General features: G+C 36.9%; 1 long non-coding RNA gene across 1 annotated transcript; it reads right to left on the reverse strand.

Moving 5' to 3' along the window:
• Positions 1–8,233: 8,233 nt before the first annotated feature.
• Positions 8,234–9,998, reverse strand: LOC139886290 (uncharacterized). The gene is made up of 5 exons (XR_011772380.1): positions 9,772–9,998; positions 9,372–9,411; positions 9,120–9,172; positions 8,625–9,019; positions 8,234–8,427 (listed from the first exon to the last, which is right to left on the reverse strand). It is a non-coding gene; the product is annotated as an uncharacterized lncRNA (long non-coding RNA).
• Positions 9,999–11,050: the final 1,052 nt, after the last annotated feature.

Consider the following 11,050-nt stretch of genomic DNA (forward strand, 5'->3'; position numbering starts at 1 on the left):
GTTTGACGGGGGTCTCGGTTATAGGAGTCGGAGTATGCTCTGTGGTTGTCACGTGAGTGGATCGTCCACATCAGAAACGAGTTCTATTGATCGTATAGGGTATCTGGTTAGACAATATTTTTTCTGATTCGTAGTAATAGTTGGATTTGTTAGTGGCCTAGTTGTGGATTTCCGATTTAAAGGGTCCTGGCTACCTGCTACATCTTTTGGCTATTCGAAACGTGAGCAAAATCAGAGAAAGTTGTTGTCTATAGGATACGGATACGATGTCGAAGTTCAGTCCAATGAGGTTTGATGTAGAGAAATTTGATGGGATGATCAATTTTGGCTTATGGCAGGTTCAAGTCAAGGATGTGTTGATTCAGTCCGGTTTACACAAGGCTTTGAAGGGTAAACCCACCCTTGTTCCTGGCAGTGATTCTAGCAGTAAGTTCGATGAAGAAGAATGGGATGATATGGATTTGAGGGCAGCAAGTGCGATTCGTTTGTGTCTTGCAAAGAACGTGCTTGCAAATGTGCACGGGTTATCAATGGCAAAGGAGCTTTGGGTTAAACTAGAGCAGTTGTACCAGGGCAAGGGCATCTCAAATCGGTTGTGTCTTAAAGAACAATTTCATACTCTGCGTATGGATGGGGGTTCAAAGATTTCAGATCATCTAAGTATTCTTAACGGTATTGTTTCAGAACTGGAGGCTATTGGAGTTAAAACGGATGATGAAGATAAAGCTTTGAGGTTGATATTATCTTTATCATCGTCTTATGAACACATGAAACCTATTTTGATGTATGGGAAGAAAACTCTGAAGTTTGAAGACGTTACTAGCAAGCTCCTATCCGAGGAGAAAAGACTGGAAGGTAACGGGGTCTCGTCATCAGGAGATACGATAGTGTTGTGTTCGGATAGGCAGAAGAGAAACTCTAGAAAGAATCTGACATGCTGGAAGTGCGGGAAGACTGGACATGTAAGGGTTAATTGTCCCGGTGGAGCTAATCCGACAAATGGCTCCAAAGACGCTAACATTGTCTCCGTTGTTACGGAGAGTGACGAATTCCTCTGAAGTCACGTCATCCTCATGGTGTGTCCGCGCCACCGTGGAAAGGGATGTTCGTTAGCGGTTCCACAATTACACATGGGCATTGGTTTGGCATTGATGCAGGCTGTGTGGTGGAAACTGATGTTGTAGCTGATGGGACTTTCGGGAAAGCCAAACAAGGAAGTTGCACCATAAAGTTTCAGCTGGTTGTTCAACAACATGTGCCGAGGTGAAATGCTTGGAATGTGATATTCTAAGTGCTATACTCTTAATGGTGGAGTATGATAATTCTTGTTAAGAGTTATGATTGTCTGTGATGACAATGATTGTCGGTTTAGACAATGTTCGATGAAGATGCAAGTTTTGTCTCTTGGGAGATAATGTCAACGGCATGAAGATGAGGATCTTGAAGTTGTCGTCGAGGAAGCGTCTACATCGGTTATCCTTGCAATGTGGAAGCATGGTTATCTTCTTCTATCCAAAAGGTGGAGATTTGTTGGTTTATTTTGGCTAGTAGAAGATATGTTTATCCCACATTGGTGGGAGGAAGAAGTGAGGGGTGAGTGACTTGGTTATATAAGAGGGGCTAAGTCTTCATTCCAAATCACACCAATCAATACACTTTAAGTATTTGATTATTTCTTTCTTTTTTACCCTTGTTTGAGAGTTGTATTAGTTAAATATTTTGGAGAGTGTAGTTGGCTTAAGAGAGTCGTCTATATCATTGTAACAATTTGTGATATAGTGTATTTCTCTCTTTGGGGGCCGGTGGTTTTTCTCCTGTTTTGGAGTTTCCACGTTAAATCTTGTGTTGTGTACTGTTCTTATTTCTTTACTATTATTGTTGGGCTGGGTGGTGGGAATTAGTGAGACCGTAATTTCCCAACAATATTCATATCCATTTAAATTTAATTCATCCGTCTATATATATCCGATGGATTAAGTTGGTTAATGGATATTTATTGGATATATAAGAAATCTTATAATATTTTCAAATATATAATGAAAATAAAACGTAATATAACATGACATAATTTAAAATTATTGCACCGGGATGTGTAATGTTTGTCTAAGAATGAACATAATTTGTTAAATTTACTATCAAGCATATAATATGACAAATTATGTGTAATTTTTATGTTGAGATATATATGTTTTATTGTGAGTACTCATAGTGAATTCATTATAAAGTTGTAAGATGAATGTGTAATGGTAAATATATTTGTAATAGTTATTGTATATGAATCTCTAATCTCATCACTCATAACTACCTAATTTATTCTTTTTAAAAAGTTAACGAAAACTGTAATTTTACAGCTATTGTTTATGTTATGCGATTTATATTGATAATAGGTTGTAAAATTAAAATTGCTATAAAAATAGCAATTTAAAATTGCTACTGTAAAATTCCTACTCTATAGGCCATTGGCTATATAAAATTATTGTAAAATTGTTACTATATAGTCCATTGCTACTTTCAATTTGCTACTCTGAAATTGCTAATGTATATGTCATTAATTGCTATTACATATGAACAAATTAGTCAATTTTATGTTTGTGTTTTGGGCACGACCCGACCTGACCCGATTTGACCCGACACATTCAATATTTTGTGCAAGTTATCGAATAAAATTTTTAGGACCCTATTGGGTTTTGATCCTAGAATCGCCACTGGGTATATCCGTATATGAAAGGTGCAATCATGATACTTGCTCATGAATCAGTAGGACGATACCGGACTCTAATTATATTAAACATGGTAACGTCTTCTTTCTCACAAAACATTCAGACGAACAGCCACCTAAATCATCCAAGTTAGAAAACTATATTACTTTAAAGTAATATAGTTAATTAGATTCATACTCAAACTATGTATAGGACCGTTAATATTAGTTTGAATATGTACAAACTGAATGAACAAAAAACGAAATTAAAAACTAAACGAATTCATTTACCTGTAACAATCAACAATCTGTGAGACAGATGCTTTTCAGCTCTTGATTCTCAACGCCCAAGCCCTAACTGAGATGAGCTCAACGATCAATAGAACGAAATAACACAGTTTATTAATTGATACAAAAATTGATGAAACCCTAACTTAGCTAAATAATTGATCAGGTAACTGACTGATATAAGGAATAATGGAAATCTGAAATGATTTACCGATTGATAAAATGAATGATGCTTGCGAAGTAATCGATTGAGGATGAAGGAATAATAGACCTGATCGCCATCTTACGAAGTAATCTGAAATAATTTACCGATTATGTAGATCTCGTCTCTTTTAGAAATAGGAGGTTATGTATATTATTTGTAGAAGAGAGGATTGATGATTTAGAAGTTTGATTGATCTTGAAGGCTTTGTTTATTACTTGATTTGCTTATTGAATTGCTTTGTTGCTTGATTACAAATGAGTGGTGAATCCATCTATTTATACTACACCATGGACTAGTCTAGAATACTTCATCATCTAATATCTAGATATTTCCTAAGTATTCTCATGATAATTCTAGACTTAGATATTTTACAAGATTATTCTACACACATTCTACACTTTCACTACTACATATTACAAGAAGTTTCTACATAATGGGCTATAATCTTGATCCAAAATATTTGTGTACTTGCAAGCCCAAATCCAAAACAAATAGCCCACAATCAAGTTTAGTTTCCAACAGCCCACCTTAAACTTGATTTCGTCACTCCGAGCATATTCCGTAATCTCTGAAAAGTCTCGTGTTTTAGAGGCTTTGTGAAAATATCAGCAACTTGGTCGAATGACTTCGTGTACTTTATCTGCACCTCTTTATTTGTAACACACTCCCTGATGAAATGGTATTTCATATCGATGTGCTTGCTTCGATCATGGAAGACTGGATTCTTTGCTAGAGCAATCGCAGACTTGTTATCCACATATATCTCCGTAGCTTCCTTTTGAAAAAACTTAAGCTCATTTAGTAACTTCCTGAGCCATATTGCATGATAGGTGCACGATGTTGCTGCTACAAACTCGACTTCACACATTGACAGAGTCACAATGGGTTGCTTCTTCGAGCTCCATGTGAATGTCGTATCTCCCATATAGAACACGAAACCACTCGTACTCTTACGATCATCTATGTCTCCAGCCCAATCACTATCACTGTATAAAACTAGCTTGAAGTGCTCAGAAGGCGAATAAAACAGGCCATAGTCAATCGTACCTTTGATGTAGCGAAGTATCCTCTTGGCCGCCTTCAAGTGATTTATTGTAGGTGCTTCCATGTATCGACTTACTAGTCCAACTCCGTAGAGAATATCTGGCCTCGTGCAGGTTAGGTACCTCAGACTTCCAACCAAACTCTTGTATTGTGTTGGGTCCACCAAGTATCCTTCATCATCTTTTGACAATTTGAGATTGCAATCCACCGGTGTATTCATTGACTTGCAGTCAGTCATCTTAAACTTCTTGAGCACCTCATTCGCATAACCTTCTTGGGATATGAATATTCCTTCTTTCTTTTGTTTTACCTCGATCCCAAGATAGTAAGCCATAAGTCCAATGTCGGTCATCTCGGACTCCCGAACCATTGCTTTCTTGAACTCCTCAAACATTTTGGGATTACTACCGGTGAATATCAAGTCATCCACGTATAGGCACACAATCATAACATCTCCATCATTGCTAACTTTGGTGTAGAGGGCATGCTCATGGGGGCATTTCGTAAAGTCATTCTGCTGGAAATACTTGTCTATCCTGCTATTCCATGCCCGAGGCGCTTGCTTCAACCCGTATAAGGCCTTTTTCAATTTTAGCACCTTATTCTCTTGGCCTTTCACGATGTATCCCAAAGGTTGTTCTATATAGACTTCTTCTTCTAAGTGGCCATTAAGGAACGCGGATTTGACATCCATTTGATAAATCTTCCAATTATGTTGAGCCGCAAGTGAGATTATCAATCTTATAATTTCTAGACGAGCGACGGGAGCAAATACCTCGTCATAGTCTATGCCGGCTCGTTGACTATATCCCTTCGCCACCAACCTTGCCTTATATCTTTCAACTTCACCTTTGGAATTCTTCTTGGCCTTGTACACCCATTTTACACCGATAGCCTTATGTCCCTTTGGTAGTGTGGCAAGATCCCATGTATTATTCTTCTCGATTGCTTGAATCTCTTCGTCCATAGCACATTTCCACTTTTGGTTTTTTGTTGCGTCTTCATAGCTTATTGGCTCACAATCGGCAAGAAGGCAGAACAATGATAGATCCTCCATAGGCTGTGTTACCTCGTACAAATCCTCAATGCTCCTTGTGTGATGTTGTAGCCTACTTGATTTTCCTCCTGATGTTGGTGTCACTTCATTAGGTGTAGTGGTTGGAGTATGTGGAGAGTGCGGAGATGGTGTACTAGAAGGTTCTTGAACTTCTAGATATTCTTCGTTCTTTACAGTACTCTCGAATGGATAAGGGAGAAAGTCGTAGTTCTCCTCTTCGGGAACATTCCAATCCCATGTTGCTTCTTCATCGAACACCACGTCTCGACTTGAGATTACTTTACCATTCTTGGGATTGTATAGCTTGTAACCCTTCGAACTTGAGTCATAACCCACGAATATGAGTTTATCGCTTTTATCATCGAGCTTCGTCCTCTTCTGATCTGGCACATGAGCATATGCCACACTTCCGAACACTCGAAGGTGTGAGATGTCGGGCTTCCTTCCACTCCAAGCTTCAATGGGCGTTTTGTTTTTGACACTTCTAGTGGGCGAGCGATTTGATAGATAGATCGCACAGTCCACTGCCTCAGCCCAAAACTCCTTAGGCATCCTTTTGCTCTTTAACATACTCCGGGCCATATCAAGAATGGTCCTATTTTCTCTTTCCGCAAAACCATTTTGTTGAGGTGAATACGGAAGAGTTAGAGGACATCGTAACCCGTTGTTGTCGCAAAATTTCTTGAATTCCTTGGATGTGAACTCTCCTCCACGATCGGATCTCAACGCCTTTATGGTGAGACCACTTTGATTCTCCACAAATGCTTTAAACTTCTTGAACATTCCAAAAGCTTCCGACTTCTCTTTTAGAAAATAGACCCATGTCTTTCGACTAAAATCATCAATGAATAGAATAAAATATCTATTTTTACCAAAAGAAAGTGGGCTGATGGGTCCACACACATCCGTGTGAATAAGTTCTAGAGGTTTCTTCGCTCTACTAGAAGCTTCTGTTGGAAAACTGTTTCGGAAGTGCTTTCCTAGAAGGCATCCCTCACATATTTGATCCGGATGATTAATTGGAGGCAAACCCTTCACCATTCCTTTACTTGATAATAATTTTAACCCTCCAAAATTTAAGTGCCCGTATCTCATGTGCCAAAGCCAAGAAGTATCTTTGAAACATGCTTTTAAACATCTTGGAATGTCATGTTGAATATTTAGCATGAACATCCTATTCGTTGACATTGGCACCTTAGCAATCAAACCTCCTTTTTGGTCTCTTAAAGAAAGAGTACGATTTATCATGTGAATATCATAGCCTTTCTCTAAGAGTTGTCCAATACTCAGTATATTCGTCTTCATATTAGGCACATAATACACGTTAGAGATAAATTGATGCCTTCCATTTTTCAAGCGGATGAGAATCTTACCTTTGCCTTTAACCGGGACTTTAGAGGAATCTCCGAAGGTGATATTTCCACTAATTACCTCGTCTAACTCCACAAACATGTTTTTGTCACCGCACATATGGTTGCTTGCACCCGTGTCGAGATACCACAAATTTGATTCTCCGTTATCTTCACCTTTTCATGCTAGTAACAAAGTGTTTTTCACGGCTTCGGTATCTTCTTGCACTAAATTTGCTCTTTCTTGCACGTAATTGTTTGACTTCTCGCATTCCGAAGCATAATGGCCAAATTTATGACAATTATAGCATTTGGTTTGAGAATTGTCATACCTTGGCCTTCTACTTGTGTAGCCTCTCCCGCGACCTCTTGTCGGGTGAAAATTTTGACTTCTTTCTTCATTTCTGTAAGAACTATAACCTCCACGTTTGATATATCCTTGTCCTCATCCTCGGCCACGTACTTGACCACGACCTCGTTGACTCGTTTGATGAGTATTTTCACTGCTCTCTTCCTTGAAAGACATTTTTGCTTGTAAAGCTTGCTCCAATGGCTCCTTATTATTCTTATTGAACCTCTCTTCATGGGCTTGTAGTGAACCCATGAGTTCATCGATAGTCATTGATTCTAGATCTTTAGATTCTTCGATGGCTACGACTATATAGTCGAATTTTGAATCTAATGATCTAAGAATCTTCTCAATGACTCTTACATCACTTAGAGTTTCACCATTCCTCTTTAATTGATTGACAATCGCCAAGACTCTTGTAAAATAATCGGAAATTGATTCTGAGTCTTTCTTATTTAAGGATTCGAACTCACCTCGTAGTGTTTGTAGTCGAACCTTTTTCACCTTTTCAACTCCCTTGTGAGAATTCTCCAAGATCTCCCATGCTTTCTTGGCGGTGGTTGCACTTGCAATTTTCTCAAAAGCTCCATCATCTACACTTTGTTGGATGATGGAAAGAGCCTTTTGATCGTTCGTCTTCATTAATTTTTTCTCCTTGCCGAGAGGACCTTTTTCTGCAGGTTCCTCATAGCCTTCCTCCACAATCTCCCATAAGTCTTGTCCACCTAGGAAGGTCTTCATTTGGATGCTCCATCGATCATAATTATCCTTTGTGAGGCGAGGAAATGTGATGACATTGTTGGCCATCATCTTGTCGAACCAAGCTCTTGATACCAATTTGTTAGAAATAGGAGGTTATGTATATTATTTGTGGAAGAGAGGATTGATGATTTAGAAGTTTGATTGATCTTGAAGGCTTTGTTTATTACTTGATTTGCTTATTGAATTGTTTTGTTGCTTGATTACAAATGAGAGGTGAATCCATCTATTTATACTGCACCATGGACTAGTCTAGAATACTTCATCATCTAATATCTAGATATTTCCTAAGTATTCTCATGATAATTCTAGACTTAGATATTTTACAAGATTATTCTACACACATTCTACACACTTTCACTACTACATATTACAAGAAGTTTCTACATAATGGGCTATAATCTTGATCCAAAATATTTGTATACTTGCAAGCCCAAATCCAAAACAAATAGCCCACAATCAAGTTTAGTTTCCAACAGTCTCATCTTCTGAATTGGCTTGGATTTAACCAAGGAATTTCACTGAACCAAACAAACCTTGACACTTCTAATAAGAGTGAATTAATTTTCTCTTTTGAACGCTTTTGATTGTGTATTTTTTCTTGTCTTTTTAACGCTTTTGTACGTCTACTCTCTCTTCTCTTTTCAACGCTTTGAATCGTCTAACTCATCTTGACAGCTGTTCGTGTAAAAAATTTATAAAGGAAACGTCTGGAACTTAATTACACCAACAAACGTCAAAAATTACAAATATTAGTAACGTTTGATATTTACGTCAGAAAATAAGCGTTAAAAATCGAGCTTTTATTTGTAGTGTGTGTATAAAAAAGTTGTTCTACATAGAGAGTTCTAGATAGACACAGATATCATCAGTACCTGATCATGGTTTGGAAGAGACCCGTCATCCTGCAAGTATAAACTTGAACCATCATTAATTTCAAAATTTGACCCACAAATACATAATAAATACATATAAATTAAATGGCAGCAATAATTGTTGACAAGAAATGTGACCCAACTCCACATGATTAAACCTGTACTTAAAAGGGAGCAGTAGTCAGGGTCCTTGTTCACTTGCAGGATGTATTCAATTATATTATGTGGCTGAAGAAAACAAGATCATGTGGAACCACATAATATAAAAGAAGATTAACAAGAAACAACACATTAATGAATGCTTAACTGATACTTGCTGGTGGCATCAGCATAATGAACTGATTTACAGAACTCGACGCTAACATTCTAAGAGTGGAAGGTAGATATTGAAACAGCTGTACGAAAAAGAAAAGAAAATGCAACAATTATGACCATGAAAAGGTGAACCAAGAGATTAAATAGTTACATTATAACAAAAAAAAAAAAAAGTGTTACATTGAGTAATCCAGGAGTTTCTGCATCCAACACTTCAAAATATCCTCGCAGATCTGTGATTTACAAGTGATTATCATTCACGTGCGCTAACCCTCACATATATTTAGAGACAAAACTTATCTCCATTTTGAATTTAGTGTAATATAGTGTATAAAGTATTATGAGGAATTGATCACAACAGTTATGTCGTAAAGATCTGTTAATTTCTACTTAACACAGCTTTTACAAAGTGAGATCAAAGAAGATGCTTACTTGAACCGATGATATAGACTCCGAGCCAAAACTCTAGGAACTACGATAAAGAAATGAAAATTAGCACAAGTTCACTTAGTGAGTAAACCCTAACTACGTGATTCAATTAATCACCAAATTATAATTAAATACAACAATTAAACATCAAATTATCAATAAATACAACCGAATAAAACCCTAACTAGCTGTATTAGCAAACACTATTCGATATGTGGTTGAACTTTGAAGGAACAATTAATCATCGAATCATCACTTACATACAATTAACAACATGAACGAATTCACTCATTGATTAAACCCTAACTAAGTGATTCAATTGAAGTAAGAAGGAATTCACTAACAACAACGAAATATCACTCACACGGAGTCGACAAAAATAGATCATTGATATTTTACTAACCTGAATTGAATTCACTAACTTGAAATATGCAAACTGTCAGAGCCGAGCTTAAAGCTTAACAGAGTGAATCGATATAACCATTACTCAACAAATTGATTCGAAAACCATGACTATTTGATTAAACCCTAAGTATGTGATTTGATTGAAGAAATTGAACGGATGATAAAATCATAACTGTTTAAACCTAACTCATTGATGAACAAAACCGCAATGAACTGCGGTAATTAATTGATGAATGACCGGAGAAAACAACGAATCGAAATGAAGTGTTTAAATCTATTGATGGGCCAGCCTTTATCTTGAAAAACCGTTTTTTAATTTGGTAAATTTTTGACGGGTTTAGTTGTCAAAACTATTGTTTTTGACGTTTTGTAAGGGTGTCAAAGTTTTTAACTCTTTTGACGCTTTCGGTTGTCATAAAGTTTTTATTTGTTAACGCTTCTACATGTTTAAAATTGTTTAACATTTACAGCCATCACAAGTCTATTAAACGAACGTAAAAGAGTTCTTGACGTTTAATGGTGCTGGAAACTAAAAATCTTAAACTCTCGATCAAACTTAAAAACAAAAAACTTACTCTGGAATGGCGATTTTGGCGGGAAAGTTTGTTACACCATTCATCACCATTTTCCACCATTTTTGATCCAAATTCCTTCGTTATTCATCCAATTCTTTCCTTAATCTAGCCATAATAGAGAGACGAGCTTATCTACGTTGCCAATTCACAACAATCTGCACTCGTTTCACGATCTGATCATGTCTGCAAACCCTAAAACCAGGAAATCTGCTCGTACAAGTAGGATTCCTGGAAAATTTGACAATTCGATACATGATCTTAATAGTAGAGCAAAGAATAACAACAAGAATAGTGAATTGAGGAAAAATGATGAATCTAATCTATCACAAAAAGCTCGAGAGTTAGAAAGTTTGAAGATCAATGAATGTGTTACTGAGTCTGCAATTTCTGCTAAGCCAATGGTTGCTGCTACAATTGAATCTACACCTGTCAACAACAAACATGTTTCACCTGCGAATCAAACTCAGGAGGTCAAAATACCTGATACTGATCTTAACAAAGGTATTAATGCTCTATTAGATTCTTATGCTAATATTGTGAATAAGGATGAAATTGCAAAGAAATTAGATTTTATACCTACTGAAATTGATGATGCTGGTGAGTATGTGGTTTTTGATGATGCTTATGTTGAAGAAAGTAGTAAGCAATGGAATTTGACTGCATGTGGATATACTATTGGTTGTTCTATGACTTACAATGCTT

The sequence above is a fragment of the Rutidosis leptorrhynchoides genome, chromosome 1 (genome assembly GCF_046630445.1).
Source record: "Rutidosis leptorrhynchoides isolate AG116_Rl617_1_P2 chromosome 1, CSIRO_AGI_Rlap_v1, whole genome shotgun sequence".
Taxonomy (NCBI): Eukaryota; Viridiplantae; Streptophyta; class Magnoliopsida; order Asterales; family Asteraceae; genus Rutidosis; species Rutidosis leptorrhynchoides.